Genomic DNA, 18,259 nt, shown 5'->3' with positions numbered 1-18,259 from the left:
TAAACTTCTGAAACTGTAAGCCAGCCCCTGTTTAATATGTTCCTTTATAAGAGTCGCTGTGATCATGGTGTCTCTGCACAGAAATAGAAACCCTAACTAAGACACCCCCAAACGTTAGCCCCACAGCATATGAGACACGGCAAGGGGACCATCCATGAACTAGGGAGTGACTCCTTACCGGACATTGAACCTGCCTATGGCTTCATCTTCCAACATCCAACATCTGGAACTTGAGAAATGAATTCCAGCTGCTTATAAGCATCCCATTTTTGTAGAATTTTGTTACGCCATCTTAACAAACTAAGATCACTGTAATATCCTCCTTGCATTGGTACACGTTTGAAAATGAATATGTCTATAGAAGCTTTTCAAAGTTGTATGACTGGTAGGAAGAGAGAGATGATATATACATCACCGATGGTCCTTAAAGTTGGATGGAGGCAGAGTCTACTAATTATCCCCAACTCTCTCCCTTAGGAAAACACAGCAACAAAATATTTCTTGTTTCAGCAGGGCTCATGTCTATCTAAAACAGACTGTTTCTTCAGCCTCATTTGCAACTGGTGTTGACCATATATATGTGACTATCTCCTTCAGTGAATGCTATATTTAATTTCCAGAATGTGTCCTTAAAGGAAGCTGACTCCTGAAGCTGTCTCTTTCCTGCTGACTGCTAATTTGAATGTCATATTGAGAACTAAAGCAGTCATCTGTGCCATGAATTGCCCACTGAAGATAACAGAGGAAAGAAAAGGGATGCAGAGTCCCTGGGGACAGTGACGCCATTCCTCCTATGAAGCTGCCTGCCTCTAACCTTATTCGAGAGAAGATGAAATTTCCATGCTTTCAGCCACTGGAATTATTGATGTTTTGAGGAGTTTGTAATGTGCAATCAAACCTAGTTAAATCTGGTAAAACTCTCAACAGGCCAGTGCTCAGATAAGGAAGATTAGTGGCCCCGATTAGAAACCCAGCTACTTGGGAGGCAGAGGCAGGTGGATTTCTGAGTTCGAGGCCAGCTTGGTCTACAAAGTGAGTTCTAGGACAGCCAGGGCTATACAGAGAAAACCCTGTCTCAAAAAACCAAACCAAACAAACAAAACAAAACAAAACAAAACAACAGCCACAGTCTGGAACGGACCATCCAGTAGCTTATTTTAGTGGAGGGAGCAATCATTCCCCCTCCTCTTTGCCATTTAACACACTTCAGAAAGTAGTGGGAGCTGATTACTTGCTTCAGCCATGGCACTGAGTAGCTCTGTCGGCTGCAGGCTCTGAGGTTAGCTTTACTTCCTGTTTCAAGTGCTAATCCTGAAAGAGGAGAGCGTTCAATGCTCACACCTATGTGTCTACATACTTGTCTTTCAGGATTGTTTTTCTTAGGGCCCGAATTTTAATAGGAGATTCTGGTGATTATTAGCATCACTGGGAGGAGTGTGCTCACACACACACACACACACACACACACACACTGTGTGCATCAGAATCACCAGGTAGAGACAGTAAATACTGACTCTGTTCCTAGAATCTGAGACTAGGTTCAGCTGGGGTGGGACTAGCCATTTTGCATTTTATTCCAGGAACCACCTTTGCTTTGTGCGTTATCTTTGAGACTGGCTTTTATGTGTCATAGGCTGGCCTTGAATTTGCTTCCTACGTCAAAGATGACTGAATTTCTGATCCTCCTTTCTCCAGGTCCTGATTGATGGGATTGCAGGTGTGTACCACCACACTGAGTTTATGCAGCGCTGGGAACTGACTCAAGGATCCCTGCATGTCAGGTAAACACGCTACCAACCAAGGTATGTCTCCAAGGAACAACATTTTGGAAATTCCTGTATTCGACTATAAATACAAATAATAGATGAGTGGGTTTTTTTTTCCTTTGATATTGGTCCTCTCTTTGACTATGCTGTAAGGAGGACAGAAGAGAACAAGCATGATTAAGTGTCGATGTGTCCTGCCCACGTGTGGAACTGAAAGAGAAGGTACGGATTCAAACGGAGCATGTCCGTGGGATGCAATTGAGGTCCTGCAGAGAACCCAAGGAAGACGATGGGCAGTGGATTTGGGGGGGGGGGATAGGAGAGGGAGGGAAGAGAAGCGAGAAGATGCTTGGAGTGTGTTAGACACTTGGAGAAGGGGCTGATGGGAAAGAGTAAAATCAAATTTTTAAAAGTGGCATGGTTCAGTGAATCCCCCTCCCTGGAATCTGAGAGGTGAACTGTTGAGAATATTGGCGGAAGCAATCACAGAGTATGTTGGGAAATTTCATGGCTTGAGAACTTCAGCAAATGGGCCCACCTGTTCAGGTTCACTGGATAAATACAGCAGCTTTTGGGTCTAGACTTGCACATCGCTGCTGGATGGAGTTACTGGAGGATTTATATCAAACTTGCTTTAAGTGTGTAAGAGCAAAGGAAGCTGTCATGAATGGTTCCAAATTCATATTAGCATCTCACCAGTCCAAGCAATATTCATAATACCAAGGAATATTTTCTTTGACTAAGCATCAAATTCCTGCCAGAATTTTTTTTTTTAGTTTTCTTATCTCTCATATCTTATGTTATTTCAAATGGAAGAATATTTTAGAAGGTTTATTCAGAAATGTTGGTCACAGTAAACGAGCGATTTGAAATTCTTATTTTTCTCAAGGGGAAGTTATGAAGGAACTCTTGCATTCATTTTATACCAAAGGGGTTTCAGAGGTAACGTGGAATAAATATTCATTTTTTAAAAACATTCCTTTTGTGAACCTGAATAGCTTAATAAAACTTTTTCAGATGTCTTTTCAGTTGCATGGTTGACTTGTGGAACACAAAAGAGATAATTTGAATAAAAAAAATTACAAACTCAGAGAGGTAAGAAGATATTAGAGTGAGATTTACCCCCAAGTTTCTGCGAGTCCCGTGTCTCTGGGAACCTCTCTTTCAATAGATCCTGTCCATGTGGATTGAGAACAATGCCCACAGCAAAACAGGGATGTGGTTGTTTGAACAGAATTCCCACAAAGTTTATGTATTCAAAGCCTAGTCCCCATACATCAGAACGTGACATTATTCGGAAATAGCGCCATTGTAGATGTCAGAGTGAGGTCATAGAATAAGTACACACACACACACACACACACACACACACACATACACACGACAGAGAATGGGATGAATTAGAATGAAGTTCCTATATAGCAGGAGACACCAAAGACACCAGTAATTTTCAGATCCATCACCACAGACTCAGAAGGACTCAGCCTCATCAACACCTTTGGATGAATCTCCAGCCTCCGAAACTCTGCAGTCCTAGAAACAATAGAGGGGAGGGAACTAGATTGGGCCCAGGTCAAAAGTCCAGCCATCTACCAAAAGTACTTCATTGTCAGAGGGTGAACCAGAGGGAAAAAAAAAGAGATACAGGGACCCTGTCCAGGCAGTGCCAATCCTTGCCCACTTCAAACTGTTCCTGTGGCCTAAACGTGCCAGGGAACATGTTCTCTTTTACATGACCCACAGCTGATGGTGCTTCCAGGTACCTGGCAACAGGGAAACAAATCCCTGCAGATAAACCCGACTTTGTTTTCAACCCAAGCCTCGGGGGAAAGTCTCTCAGGTAAATTTCCAAGAAACATGAGCCTCTGGATCAAAATCACAGGAACCCAGAATAAGACCATGGAAACAGCGGAATGCTGACTCGGAGCCGCAAAGAAAACAAACACGGAACGTTGCATGAAAAAGAAATATATAAACAAATACGTGTAACACGATTTACGAAAAGTCCCTGAAAATATGAAGCTGACTGGGAAACTCTCAAGCTGGACCAGACTTGGAAGATTTGGAAGAGCAACCAAAACACTATGGTAAAAGAAAAAGAGAATCACTTTGAAATGAGCTAGGTGACTCAGACAGCGAGTAAGCTATAGCCAGAAGATAAATTTGAAGTAAATAGGCAAATTAAAGACAGAAGCAAATTATAAAAATGTGACGGAGTTATATGGGACAGTGACTACGTTTCAGAATGGACACATCAGAAAGTCATGATGAACTCCTGGAGAACAGCAAAGGGTTTCCCTGCACTATTTACAGATGATGGTTTTCAGATTTAAGAAACCAAAGCACAATTAAGTTGAAAATAAAACACACACACACACATAAACACACACACGCTTACTATGGCTCATTACAAAAATTGAACAATATTCTTTTCAAAGACACAAATACCTGGTTGGGGTTTTCAGTCAGGAAAGCCCTTGTCATAAAGACGAATTTGCAGTTTTCCCCCACACAGAGTGCATTTTGTGACATTGGTGGTCATGCATATCAACATAAGATAGTCCCTCTTGGGCACCAAGAGGAGTCATTCAAAATTATCAGGGAAGGTGTTTTCCCCACACCGAGTCAGCTTGGGAGACGTTTTGTTATTGACACGTGTTCCTTTCCCCCAAAGCCATAAACATGAAGGCTTTAGTTCATGTCCCCAGAGCCCATGTAAAAATCCAGGTGTGGGAGCTCCCAATAGCAGGGTGACAAGCAGAGTAGGCAGCCGTCTGAAACCTCAGGGGCCAGTTTGTTTGGGGGATGTGGTAAATCTCCAAGTCAAGAAGAAACGGCGACTCAAAAGAGAGAAAGTGCCAGAAGGGTGACACTTGACGCTGTCCCCTTATCCCCACATGTGTACCTGCATCCACAAAACACACAAGTGCACACACTCACAAACAGGCAAAAGACATCAATATCCGAAAGAAGAGCCAGGGCTGTCGAAACACATAACATCTGGAGTTTCGTTTTGTTTTGCTTCAATCCAAGAAATCACAACAGAAATAATTCTAAGCAAAACAAGGACAAGAGATTGCAACTAAGGAGCACTAGGCAAAAGCCAAAACACTCATCTCCACCCATGAATAATCAGAAAGTCCTGTCTTAAGGATCCTGTGCACTGTAGCAACAAATGGGACAGGAGACCCAGGAATAAGCCTAACCTGAGAAAGGCTGCGTCTTCTCTCAGCAAATCTGAGCATTCCCCAGAGGGATGGACGGACACAGGGGAATAAAAGCCACACTCCTGGATATGAAGATGCTGTGGCGAAGGTTCCTGTGGGGCTTGTTCACTTGCCCTAAAATTCCTAAAAAGAATAACCGCCCAACATCAACCAGTCACCTTTGGAACCAAAGGTTTTGAAAGAACCTAGTGGGGAAACCCCCACTCAATTCCCGTTCAGAGTGCACCCAAGAATCACGAACAGACGACCATCTTGATGTAAAAGCATGAGGTAGTTTAATGACAGAGCTCCGGGCCACGCATATCTCCTGCAGGAGACAGAGGTGTTGACCACATGGTGGAGCCATAATGGCGGAGCTCTGGCTCGAAACGTATCTCACACAGGAGACAGTGGTTTCAACCCCGAGGCTTGGAAGCTAGGGACTTTTATAGAAAAGGGGTGGGGCTGGGGGGAGGAATTGACATGCTTTCACGTGATTGGTCCATTTAAACATCAAGAGACTGTCAGAAGGGTGGGAGATAGGGGGGCACCAGGCCAGTCAGGACATGTAACGACGGGCCTGCCCGGGCATGTCCTGGCCTGTTCTGCTATGTTCTCAGCCCCAGGTTTCAAAGCTCACAAACAACTCTTTGGGCTATTTGACATAAATTGCATGAATCACAGGTCTCAAGTTTTATTTCCTTTCAGTTTACACCCCAACTCCCAAAACAAACACATTATAAAGCACCATAGCTATCCTATCTTATACCAACAGGTGTAGTGGAAAACTCACATCAGAATGGTTATCAGAACTGAGATGTATACTTTAGTGTATGTATGATTTTAGTATGTGCCATGTTTCAAGTAGAAGCTGTTATCAAGTGCTATTAAAGTACAGGCTTTCCGTTTGGGGAAAAAAAAAAAAAGTTTGGTCTTGAATCCCTGTCATTAATTCAGGCTGAGTCCAACTGAATTAGGCATAAATATTGTGGTGGTTTGAATGAAAATGCCCCCCCCCCACATTGACTCATAGGGGATGACATTATTGGAGGTGTGACTTGCATCGTCCACATAGCCCTTACCACTGCCGTCTTCTAATTTCCTATTAGGATGGTCCACTAGGCTCTGCTTACAGCATTCAACTAAAAGCAGTTTCCAAATCGCTAAGTCTTCCACCTTCCTCCAAAAGTCACACCGTCGGGCCTGTCACATCAGTAGGCCACTCCCTAATACCAACCTCTGTCTTAGTTACTTTTCAATTGCTGTGATAAAACACTATGACCCAGGCAGCTTATAGAAGAAAGCATTTTGAGGGGCTTACAGTTCCATGGGGATCTGGGTCCATCACCAACAGGGTGGGGAGCATGGCAGCAGATAGGCAGACATACTGCTGGAGCCACAGTTGAGAGCTCACAGTCTGACTCACACATAAACACACAAAGAAGCATACAAGCAATGCACAACCCTCCTGAGACCTCAGAGATCACCCTTAGTGACACAATTCCTCCCCAATAGTCCGCAGTCGAGCACTCGCACCCATACTGCCATACACTGGAAATTCAATTGTCACACTCCTCTGCAACAGTGAGCAAGAAGACAAGTTTATAGAATGAAGAGCCAGGAGGGCATTTAGAACAGGAATGGCTAATAACTACAAGAAGAGATAGTCAGACTCACTACAGAGTCATAGAAATTTCAAACATTGAGGTAGTCTCCTAAAGAAAAACAAACTTTAAACAACACAATCAACAGGGCTTGGCAGAGGTGACTGGAAAGACAGAGTCACTGGTCAGGTCCTGCCCTTGCGGAGGGCAATGTGTCAGAATGTGTGCTGTGCATTGTCTGTCACCTAGAAGTCCTGTGTCCCATCGACCTTGAGAATCTTACGCGTGTTCATGGAATCGAGCACAAGGATATTTAATGTGGTGGCGGTGTTTGTAGCGGTAGATACAAAAAGCAAACTCAATGTCCGTCAGTTGGAAATGAGTGTGTCGATAGACTCTATCCATTTCATAGAATATTTTATATCAATGAGGCAGACCTACCTGTCTGCTTTGGTGTGGAAAGTCTACATCATGTTGTTAAGGAAGGTGATAGGGGAAGCAGCCTAAGGGCTTCACATTCCGCATGTTGAGGTTTGCCACTACACAGGAACACATTCTCCAGACAGGAAGAGAGTACACAAAGAATAGTGCAGGCAGGCAGGCGATATTTACCTCTGGGACCTGTGCTAGGTAGGGTCGTGCAGAGGGAAACCCTGGGAAATGGGTCAGATGATTCACTCTTATTTTTTCATTTTTAAATAACAGCAACATAGATGTAAAAAATTATCTTAATTGCAAAAAAGCTCAAAGTATGAAATCCACTTTTTACAAAACAAAAACAAATAAAATAACAACAACAGTACTAAACTACAGCTTTATCTTCTCTGCAACAACACAATTTATGGTGTGGTTTTCCAAATATGAGCTTCCTGGATCCTTTACAAAGCTTAGTTTCCCTCTCCCTCTCCCTCTCCCCCTCCCCCTCTCCTCCCCCTTCCCCTCCCCCTCTCTGTGTCATTGTTGCTCTCTCTGTCACTATGTTTGTGTCTGTCTCTCTGTCTCTCTGTCTCTGTTTCTCTCTGTGTCCCTCTCTGTGTCTGTCTCTGTCTCTGTCTCTGTCTCTGTCTCTCTCTCTCTCTCACACACATACACACTTTCCCATCCAGATGTGCTAGGTAAGTACCATATATCTGCTTATTGGACATACTAAGTTGGCAGTTCATCGAGACTTGCTACTTAGCTTCAGTCTGTTTACAGGTGTGATACTGCTCTATCTCTGTGTGTTTATCTTCAGCCAGACTTAGAACTAGATAGAACTCCACCAACGAGCAACTTCAGACAACAGGAAAAGTTACCCACAGTCTCTGAGTTTTAAGTCTCACGTTTCTGAAACTCAGGATAGCAGACTAAAAAAAAAGTGAGGTTGCTTAATATATAAAGTACTCAACACTAGCTTTTCCTACTGTTGTGCTGTGTCACAGAATCAAATGTGCCTCTTGATGTCGATATGAACTTGAGTCAAGAAATGCCACTTCAGAGTCCAAGACCTCACCTGAAAGAAGGATAATCTTTTCCTAACGCACATCCCTCAGAGTCACAATGTAACAAGCAAGAAGCTCCATCCACTGACCTCCATTGATTTTCTTCTATTATTTTCTCAAGGGTCTCTTGCACTTCCTAGGAGACCCAGCAGATGGAGCAGGTGAGTCGCACACAGAGCTGCCTCCGCCGCTCCTGCAGGAGGCTGTTCCCAGGCTACTTAGGTTCAGACAAACCTGTTTGTCCCAGTTGGTTAGCCTTGGATGGCAGCCTTCTTGGTGGAACCGCCTGTGCGGTTCAGCTGGCAGGCTGATCACCCCGTGCTTCCAAGCAGGCTCTTGGGCACACTAGCCCTCGTGTCTTCAGACCCCAGGTTCTTGACAAGGTTAACACATTTTGTCTGTTCAAGATGTTGCTAATAATGACCTAGGTCCTAGATTTAATGAAGATAGTTTAGCTTTCAGAATACATGAAGTATTGGCCCTGTATTGTTCTATCTGATGGGCAAAGGCAAGCTGATATTCTAGGTCGAAGGCGAGACTGGGTGGCATAGGGCAGACATACACCGCTTTTTACAGAAAGATCCTTTCTCTACAGCGATCCTCACACTTAGATCCAGCACCCACCTTCCAAGGGTCCAACCAAATCACCCATCTACTCTGCACTCCGCCGACACCTCACCTACGTAACAAGCAGGTACAGGCGGGGAATGGGTACTTCCTGACAATAGCTCCACGTGAAGAACACGGGAAGGCTCGGCAATGCGATGAACCAGAGCCCAGAGACGTGGCATTCCAGCGCACAGCTGGTTTCCATGTTTCTCAACCCACGGATCAGCCAGCGCGGGCCACAATACTCCACTGTGCTACACTAAATCCCCCTCTGGTAATAGAACCGTGCAACTCTTTCCTATAATATCTTAAGCCATAGTATGCAGGTTACAGGATTCACCACACCCACATTTACTCTAACATCCTAATCTAAAGAATAAAGGAAAGAAAACTGTTACACTGAATTAATAAGTTTTTCAATATATAAATGCTCACACAACTACTCTAGAAGATGTAAGTAGTCTGGCCGCCAGCTCGTGGCACCAACATGAGTGTGCTGGTCATAAACATTGGTTGTTTATGACTATTGGTGGCTCAGATCCCACGTGCTACTATTCCTTAATAGTGTTCCTACGAATGTAAGTACACCGTCATTTTCTTTTTTTTTTTTAATACTTTAAATACTACTGTAGGTTAAAGGGTTTTTTGTTTTTAGTTGCATTTATATGCAAAAGAGTTAAGCTCTATGCTCAAGGGTGCCCTTTCACCTTTTCCTTCAGGCTGTCTTCTTCGAACACCCACCAGGAGGCAGTAAATACTGCTGCTATGGAAAATCCCACTGGCAACGTGAGACAGAGGGGCTTGCAGCAGGGATGGGGTTGGAGACCCCTACTCTGTTAGTTGCTTTCCAGAACTCTTTGAACGAATCGAGTCCTCTGAGTGATTGCCTAAAACCCCTGCCAAGTGCCAAAACCTCTGCCTACCGGGCACCAGACTGAATGGTGGCTTGCCCTAGATTCCTGGGTGATGATTTAGCTGTTGCAAAGCTGAACAACACCGCTGCTCACAAGAATCAGCCTATGAAACGCAAGCGCAAAGGGACACGTGGTTGCTCTGCTGCGGTCCAGATGGATGGGCTGCCAGATAGGTCTGGAAGCCAGGTGCAAGGTAGAGAGCTCTGTTCTGACAAGTAGCCCAGCCCTGTTTAGTGGAGTTATTTACCAGTCAGGGTCTCCGTGGGCTAAATGTCCTGGTGACTTGACAGCTGACTCCTCCCACTCTGCCCTGTGGGTCAGAAAAGTTTGGTTTTAACTCACAAATTCACCTGTCATCAAAACAATGATTTAATTGGCAGGGTTCCTATTTATTCCTTCCGTTTTGAGTTTTCTATAATGGATTGTCAACTTTTATAGTAATAGAAGTTAATTTAGTAAATACACCGGTCCAGTTTACTGACTTAGTTTAGTAATACATTTTGATAATGGGGGGATGGAGAGATGCTGAGCAGGTAAAGGCATTTGCAGCATGATCCTTGCAGCCTGAGTTCAGTCCTCAGGACACGTGGATAAAGGGGGAAGGAAACTGGCTCCAAAAAGTTATCCGCTGACCACCATGTACCTTCCATGGCATGTACACCATCACCCATACAGAAGAGGAAGAGGAAGATCATGGTGGTGGTGATGAGGAAGAGGAAGAGGAAAAGGAGGAGGGGAAAGAGGAGGGGAGGAGGAAGAGGAAGAGGAAAAGGAGGAGGAGGGGAAAGAGGAGGGGGAGGAGGAGGGGGGGGAAGAGGAATCACTGAACTATTATGCTCAAAAATGCTGGACAGTGCCATTGGGAGGCTGAGGTAAGATCATTTGAGGCCAACAGTTCAAGACCAGCCTGAACAACAACACGGGGAGACTGTCATCTCAAACAAACAAAAGTCATCTACTGAAAGGTTCCCGGCTCCTCTCTGTTACTAGTTCTAGCTACAAAGAAGGAAACTGTGGGTGTCACAGGTTTTGTGGAATGTGTATTCTCACCTCAGGATGAGATGAGCTCAGTGGATTTTTTTTTCCTCTAACAACTGTGTTGTGCACTCTGTCAGCTGGGGGGAGGGGGGTCCTTCCTTGAAGCAGATGGAAGTTAAATCCAATGGTACAGACACTAACTTGGAAGTGTGGGAAGGAGCCCGCACAGTCAACATGCCAGGCAATGCTGGCATGGCCCCAAGTTGTCATAGTTGGTGTAGTTACAGAGGTCAACATTGAACAGGGCCATAAAAGTGAGTCAACTAACATAATTCTTTTCTGTCCATGCTCTCTAAGGTAAATACTTTGAAGAGGTGTGGTATAAATCAAGTAGCCACAAAAACACAACTTGATCCAGTCAGAGGTGGCCAAGGTTATTATAAATATTTGGAAGAAAAGAAGTATTTAATCACTCTGCCCTTTTGCTGTATGACGGTGTCTCTGGTGTTTAAAGAAGACAACTGTAAACAATAGCCAATGGTTTATAAATATGAAATGCGGCATACATGAAAGAGTAAGACAGTGAGGGGCTCTGAGATGGACTGATCATGTGCAAAGACAATAGAGAGACCTGTATCTGGACGTGGGAGTGACTCTGCATGAAGTGAGTGTGAATCCGCATGAAGTGGGTGTGAATCCACAAGAAGTGGGTGTGAGTCCACACATGCACAGCGAGGTGAGAACACTTATGTTTTTAAAGTCTATGGCTTGATACATCTTCAGTCACTCAACCAACTGCTCTCCGGAAATGACCTTAAAAAACGTGGGTTCTTGTTCAGCAGCTTCATTACAGAGATGCATGGAATAATAGCGGCGACAGGCCTCCTGGGACAGGAGCCAGTGTGGGCTTAGGGCGGGGTGTGTGTTGGTTCAACAAACATTTGCTAAAGAATGGCTTTACAGCCTCGTCAAATCATAGACAGCCTCCTTGGATTGACATCTATGTGTGACAAGTCTGTATAAATGGACACACGTTTCTTTAAAACCGTATAGGCTGCTGGAAATACTGACTGGCTCGGATGACGCGGTTTCTTCTGTCTCCTGGGTGCTAGGGAATGTTCTGCTATGCTCTTCTTTACATCGCAGCGATTTTTTATTTGGTTTTGTTTTTTGGAGTTTTTTTTTGTTTTGTTTTGTTTTTTTGTTTTGTTTTGTTTTTTTGTTTTGTTTTATTTTGTTTTTTTAGATAAGCCTGTCACAAGGGCTTCTCAGATCTCGACTTCTCAGATGAAAGAATTCAGTCAAGAGACAGATTCAGCAGATGTTTATTTAGCAAAGCAAAGGAGTTCCTGAGGCATCGGTAAGGGCTGCCTGGAAAGGTATGGTTATCCGCACAGTGGATTTAGGCTGTGGAGTTTTCTTTTTTTTTTTTTTTTTTTTGGTTTTTTCGAGACAGGGTTTCTCTATGTAGCCCTGGCTGTCCTGGCACTCACTTTGTAGACCAGGCTGGCCTCGAACTCAGAAATCCGCCTGCCTCTGCCTCCCGAGTGCTGGGATTAAAGGCGTGCGCCACCACGCCCGGCGGCTGTGGAGTTTTCTAGGCGGTTATGAGTATTTATGAGGCAGGTGGCATATTCACATACACAGCTTCAGTGTGCCTGCAGTAGCCTGAGGACTCTAGAGTCACAAGTAAAACCTGGAATGCTGGTACCCACTGTTTTTGTTTTGTTTTTGTTTTTGTTTTTTTCCTTCTGCTTTTTCCCTTTTGATCAGTCTGGAAGCCCAGCATATATTTAGATTTAGAGTGGTCCTTCCATCCTCAATGAAAAGTCTCTAGAAACACTCACTGGCATGCCAAGATCTGTTGCCTAAACACTGTCAGGTGGACAGGCTCAACTAATACACAGGTGTACCTTTTACAGGGGCTGAAAATGTCCTGACGGGCCTGCTGCTGTCAGTAACATTAGGACTTCCCTAATTGGAAGAGAAAGCCCTAGGAAAGAGAGAAAGAGTATGGTTCCAACAGTGACACCAAATGACACCACAGTCCTCCAGACTAAGCAGCCCCTCTGGGAACTTTAGAAAGAAACATCAGCACAAGCTAAAGAATTCAATTCAACAAGCACAGTGCCTGGAGGCAGGCAGTGGGTTTGCTTTGCTGTGGTGGTTGTGGGTTTTTGAAGTTCTCATTCTTCTGTCTGTCTTGCTCGCGCCCAACTGGCCAGGAAGAACGACGCTGCAACAGGATCCTTCTGCACACGTTTATTGGGAGAGCTTGATTGTAGAGGCGAAGAGAGAGACCCCAAGCCCAGAACTGGTGCTGCTTATATAGGCCTAGGAGAGGCATTCTCTCTCATCTGATTGGTTAACTTGTCTCTCATCTGATTGGTTAACTTTGGTTAATTCTCAAAACCTCATCTTGGCAAAAGAACCTTTACTGCCTATGTATTTGTGGTGGCCAGCAGTAGCCAACTGCCACTCTGCAACTGCCACTCTGCAACTGCCACTCTGTAACTGCCACTCTGTAACTGCCACTCTGCAACGGCTTCCCACATGTCTGGGTCTCCAGGGTGCTGTAATAACATTGTGTACTACCACACCTTCTCCTTTGAGCATGGTTCTTCAACCTTACCAAGGATCGGAACTCCCCATAGCCTTGATGAAGCAAATTCTTTACCCTTCCCTAGAGATCCCAGGGGAAATGTGTTTGGGGGGGGGGAGAGCCTGGGAAACTGCATTTCAGTGCATGCTTCATGTTAATGGTTAACGAAACCTGTTTTGAACAACACTATCCTGAGATGGCAACAGCTGAAAACAAAGTTGTTCTTTTAGATTATTAAATACGGATAGATGCAAACATGGGTTGTTGTTGTTGTTGTTGTTATTGTTTTGGGGGAGGCTGGGGGGGTTGTTTTTATGATTTGTTTTTGTTTACATGTAGGTTTATGTGTATGTCCTATGTGTGCAGGGGCACATGGAAACTAGAGGAGGGTAGTGTACCCTCTGCAGCTAGAGTCGCTGGCAGTTGTGAGCTGACAGAGGTATCAGGAACAAAACTCTGGTTCTCTGAAAGAACAGTGAATTCTCTTAACAACAGGGCCATCTTTCTAGCTCCATGTGTGGATTCTTTGCATTTTTTATCATAAGCACCGCCATGAAGCATGCACAAAAGTAGAAACTCAAAGTATTATAATTTAGATCTTAAATGTCCCTGAAAGGTCCAGATACTAAAGTACGCATTGCCAGCCAGTCACACTATTGGCAGATAAAGACAAAGTCACTGAGGTATGCCCTTGAAGTCCATCCCTCCTCCTCCTCCTCCTCCTCCTCCTTCTCCTCCTCCACAGCCACCATTAGCTAAGCATTCTCCTCTACCACGAGCTTCCACCACGAAGTACCTTGCACTGTGCCTTGCCACAGTCCAAAAGCCTTGAGACCGAGTGACCATCCAAATTCCAGCCAAAATGTGTTTTTTCTCTTTGTAACTTGGTTTTCTCAGATGTTGAGCAAGGACAGCAAGCCTGACTCCATAGGCAAAGAAACTCTGTAGCATATACCACCCAGCTCTAGAAACCATCCTTTTGCAGACTGGGTTCCATCCATTTCCCTGGTAACTTTTTTCTCTCTGACACATTTCAAGCCTACCCCAGATACGGATCATTTAATCCGTAAATATCCAGCAGTCATTTCTAACAGCTGCATGATCCTTTTAAATCCACTTCCTTGGTGCCGGAGACTAAATTCCTAAAGAGCGCTGGATGGAGATGCTCAGTTCTGACTGATGGGGCGTTTTGGGGGGTTTTGTTTATTTGTTTGTTTGTTTGTTTGTTTGTTTTGTTGGTGGTGGTTGGTTTTGTGTTGTTTTGTGTTGTTTTGTTTTGTTTTGATTTTTGTTTGTTACTTCTGCCCATTTCTCTGCTCCTAGATCATTTCTCAGCCTGTGTCCTCCATTCCATCCACATCTGGTTTGCTCTCTCACATATCTCACATCTGCCATCTTCAAGACACGCCCTTCTCTACCACACCTTGCAGAGAAGACACACTATGCATCTGATATAGATACCAGCACCTTGCATAGCAGACTATGCATCCCTCTGACATGGATGCCAGGCCCCATGTCACATAACAGCAACTTTCTGCCTGCTCTTCCCCAGGGACACATCTTTTATGTCCCCTAGATGCCATGTATTCCCTGAGGGTACTGTGTCTTGCTGCCACCTAACAATTGTGAGATCAACACCTTTACTTTTCTGCAACTGCTGTTCCTTAGCCATGTGTAAATCCTGCTTCGCAAAGTTTCTGAGAGATCAGGTGTATAGGTTAGGTTTCTATTGCTGTGGCCAAAAGCAACGGCAAAGAGTTTATTTCACCTGGAACTTGTAGTTCATGAAGGGAAATCAGGGCAGGAAATCCAGGCAGGAGCCAAAAGAGAGGGGACTGGAGCTTAAATCATGGAAGAGTGCTGGTTACTGAGAGCTTGCTTCTCTTGGTTTGCTCAGCTTGCTTTCTCATACTACCTAGGACCTGTCCAGGGTGGCTCCACCCCCAGTGGACGGAAGGCTCCCACATCACGCATTCACCAAGAAAATACAATGTCCCCAGAGACTTGCCTATAGGGGGCATTTCCTCAACTGAGGTCCCCTCTTCCCGGGTGACTCTAACTTATGTCAGATTAACAGAAAAACTAACCAGGGTATTTGGTCATTATGGCCCCTGGGCTTCAGTAGGCACAGCTCATGGGCCCACTCTCTTAGCCAGGTACACCCTGAAAATCCCCGTGCCCTTCATAATCTCTACTCTCACCACCAAGTGTGCTGGCACCATATTTAATCAACAATTTAATAACATACCAATTAGCTTACATTTTGTATCCTACGAACTGCAGGTGACTTAGACACGCCATTGGCCAGTTGGCAGCCTTGTCTTGTGGAACTCACCTACAGATCCCCACCCCCACCCACCCCCCACCCACCCCCCCACCCACCCACGTTGCTCACTGCAGTTCACATGGTCATTACTTCGAAGACTCGAGTGCATGTTAACTGCCCTTAAAGGTGCTTTTTAAAAAATAAACCCCTTCCCCATCCAGCAGCTCCTTGATCTAGATGTCAGTTGTCTTCACCAATAGGGTTCAAAGTCCAGGTTTGATAAACATTCTTGACGAATGGATTTCCAGAGGAAGGGAAAAAAAATCTTCCACTGGCTTTGGAAACAAGGTTGCATGTGTATCCCACGAGGTTTGTGTTGTTTTCACACCCAATACCAACTCTCAAAGTAACTCAAAGCCAAAGCTAATTTCTCTTAACCTATTCCACCATAAGCTAAACAAGCTCAGAAAGTTACTTCTCCCTCCTTCTCTGAAAAGCATGACAGTTCTCAGGGTCAAAGACCAGGATGGAGCCCTCTTTTCCAATCAGAGAAGCCTGGGTACCATAGCTCCACAGTTATCCAGACTTTGAATACCACTCCAAAGCGCACTAAGGTGTGGGAAGAACAGGAAGTGCTCTGCCCTATCACTGCTCACTGGAGGTTGTCAAAGGAAAACTCAGTGGCATAGGCTAGACCTGTGGGAGGGTCTGGGGAACACAAAAGGAGGAAATTCCCAAAAGGCTGAGTGTGGTGGTTTGAATATGTTGGGCCCAGGGTGTGGCATTATTAGGAGGTGTGGCCTTATTGGAGTAGGTGTGGCCTTGTTGGAGGAAGTGTGTCACTGTGGCTGTGAGCCTTAAGACCCTCATCTTAGCTGCTTGGAAGCCAGTCTTCTCCTAGAGGCCTTCAGATGAAGATGTAGAACTCTCAGCTCCTCCTGTGCTATTTCTGCCTTGGCACTGCCATGCTCCCACCTTGATGATAATGGACTGAGCCTATGAACCTTTTGAGCCAGCCCCAATTGAATGTTATCCTTGTAAGAGTTGCTCTGGTCATGGTGTCTGTTCACAGCAGTAAAACCTTAACTAAGACATGGCTATTCAAGGTAAGGTAGCTTAGAATGTCTGGTCCTTTGAGGAGCAGGAGGATGTGGCTGAGTGTGGCTGAGTGAGGCAGTGGAGCCTAAATGCTGCACACATGCCAAGTGGATGTTTGAGAAGAGTTCACCCCTGGAGCCAGGGATTAAAAACAGGCTGTGAGCATGATAGACATTTACTCTGAGTGACAGAGGTCTGGACTGGCTAAACATCATCGTCATGGGTGAGTGGATGTCAGGGGCCTGGGGTCGGGGTGGGGTGGGGAGCTGTTACCTAAAACTGTCAGTACTGGGGTTTAGAGGCCTGGTTTTGAGCCTAAAAATCTACTAAGCTTGATGAGATCTGGTGTCTGAATAGGGAGGCTGAAGAAACCACACACAGACTTGAGCCTAATTCTCTTTTGAAGTAATGGCATGGTGAATCAGACAAGAGGGTTCCTGTTAGAAAGTTTCACAGCACTCTCATGATAAATGATGGACTCTACTTTGGAGCCACACAATACAGTTTGAACACACAGTTTTCTGTGGCTACAATGGCCAGCCATCCACCAGCTTTGCTACCGCCCCAGCTAAGCCACCTCCCTCCTTGTGGAGCAGACAAATCACCCCCTGTGGTCTTGTGCCCTGCCTTGCCCCTGAAGAACCTCCTCTTTCTTTCTTTCTTTTCTTTCTCTCCTTTATGTGCAGCTGGTTCCCACAGGCCGCTTTTATCAATATTTCAATTGGTTGTTGCTGACCTACCCTTGGATCCAAATATTTGCCCTATTCAGTGCGAATTCCCCATTCAGCCACATGCTTGATTATGTCTGTGCTCTTTTGAGCAAACTGAATGGGCTACTTGACTATGTAATGCCGATATAACCTGGTCATTAGTAGAGTTTGGGAGAGATGACCATATGCAACACTAAAGGACAGGGGTCTGGGCCTGATATTTCCTTCCAATGAAATCAGGGTGAAGGAAATGAACTACACTTATCACAGCATATATCCAAACTCTACCCAGCTCTTCAGAATGGACCTGTACTCCACTAAGAGCCAAATAATCCATGTCAAAACTACCCGTGAATTAAGGATGGATAGTTTTTAAGATTCACAATCTCATGTCTTCCCTGGGAAACTATCCCTTGTCAAATTAATATGGTATTTTTTTTTATCATAACCCATTCTTATCTCTTCTTTGTTTAAGATCAGACATGAAGTTGAGTGAAATGGTCCACACCCCTCACCCCTGGTTCACATCCCCCTCCCCCCACCTTGATGGCCTGCCATTCCTTTCCAGAGTGAAACTCCACATCTGTGAACATCAGGTAGCACGCATGTGCACAGTGTTTCCTCTTGCTTTCTTAGCAGAGCTAAGGAGCTGAAGGGGCAGAGGAGCAGCTTATATGTCTTAACAAGAGGTGATAGAATATAAAGAGGAAGCTAGACAGAGGAAAGAGGGTTGGAAACTTGGCAAGGTGTTAATGAGTTGCAGGAGAGTGGCTAAGAAATGTAGAGTAAATAGTGGCCATTTAACAAGCTTTGCTGTTTGTGTGTGTGTGCATGTGTGTGTACGTGTGCATGTGCGTGTGTGTGTGTGTGTGTGTGTGTGTGTGTGTGATATCTCAGATAGGATGCATGAACTCAGTGTAGTTTTGTCCTGTTATAAAGAACAATTTTTCTAATGGGCATTGCCTCACACAGGGAATCTCTACCCTGTTTTTAAACAGAAAGGAAGCAGGCAGAAGGCTTGCTGC

The sequence above is a fragment of the Mus caroli genome, unplaced genomic scaffold (genome assembly GCF_978045245.1).
Source record: "Mus caroli unplaced genomic scaffold, Mus_caroli_1 scaffold_19, whole genome shotgun sequence".
NCBI classification, from domain to species: domain Eukaryota; kingdom Metazoa; phylum Chordata; class Mammalia; order Rodentia; family Muridae; genus Mus; species Mus caroli.
Note: the sequence above shows the minus strand (reverse complement) of the source record.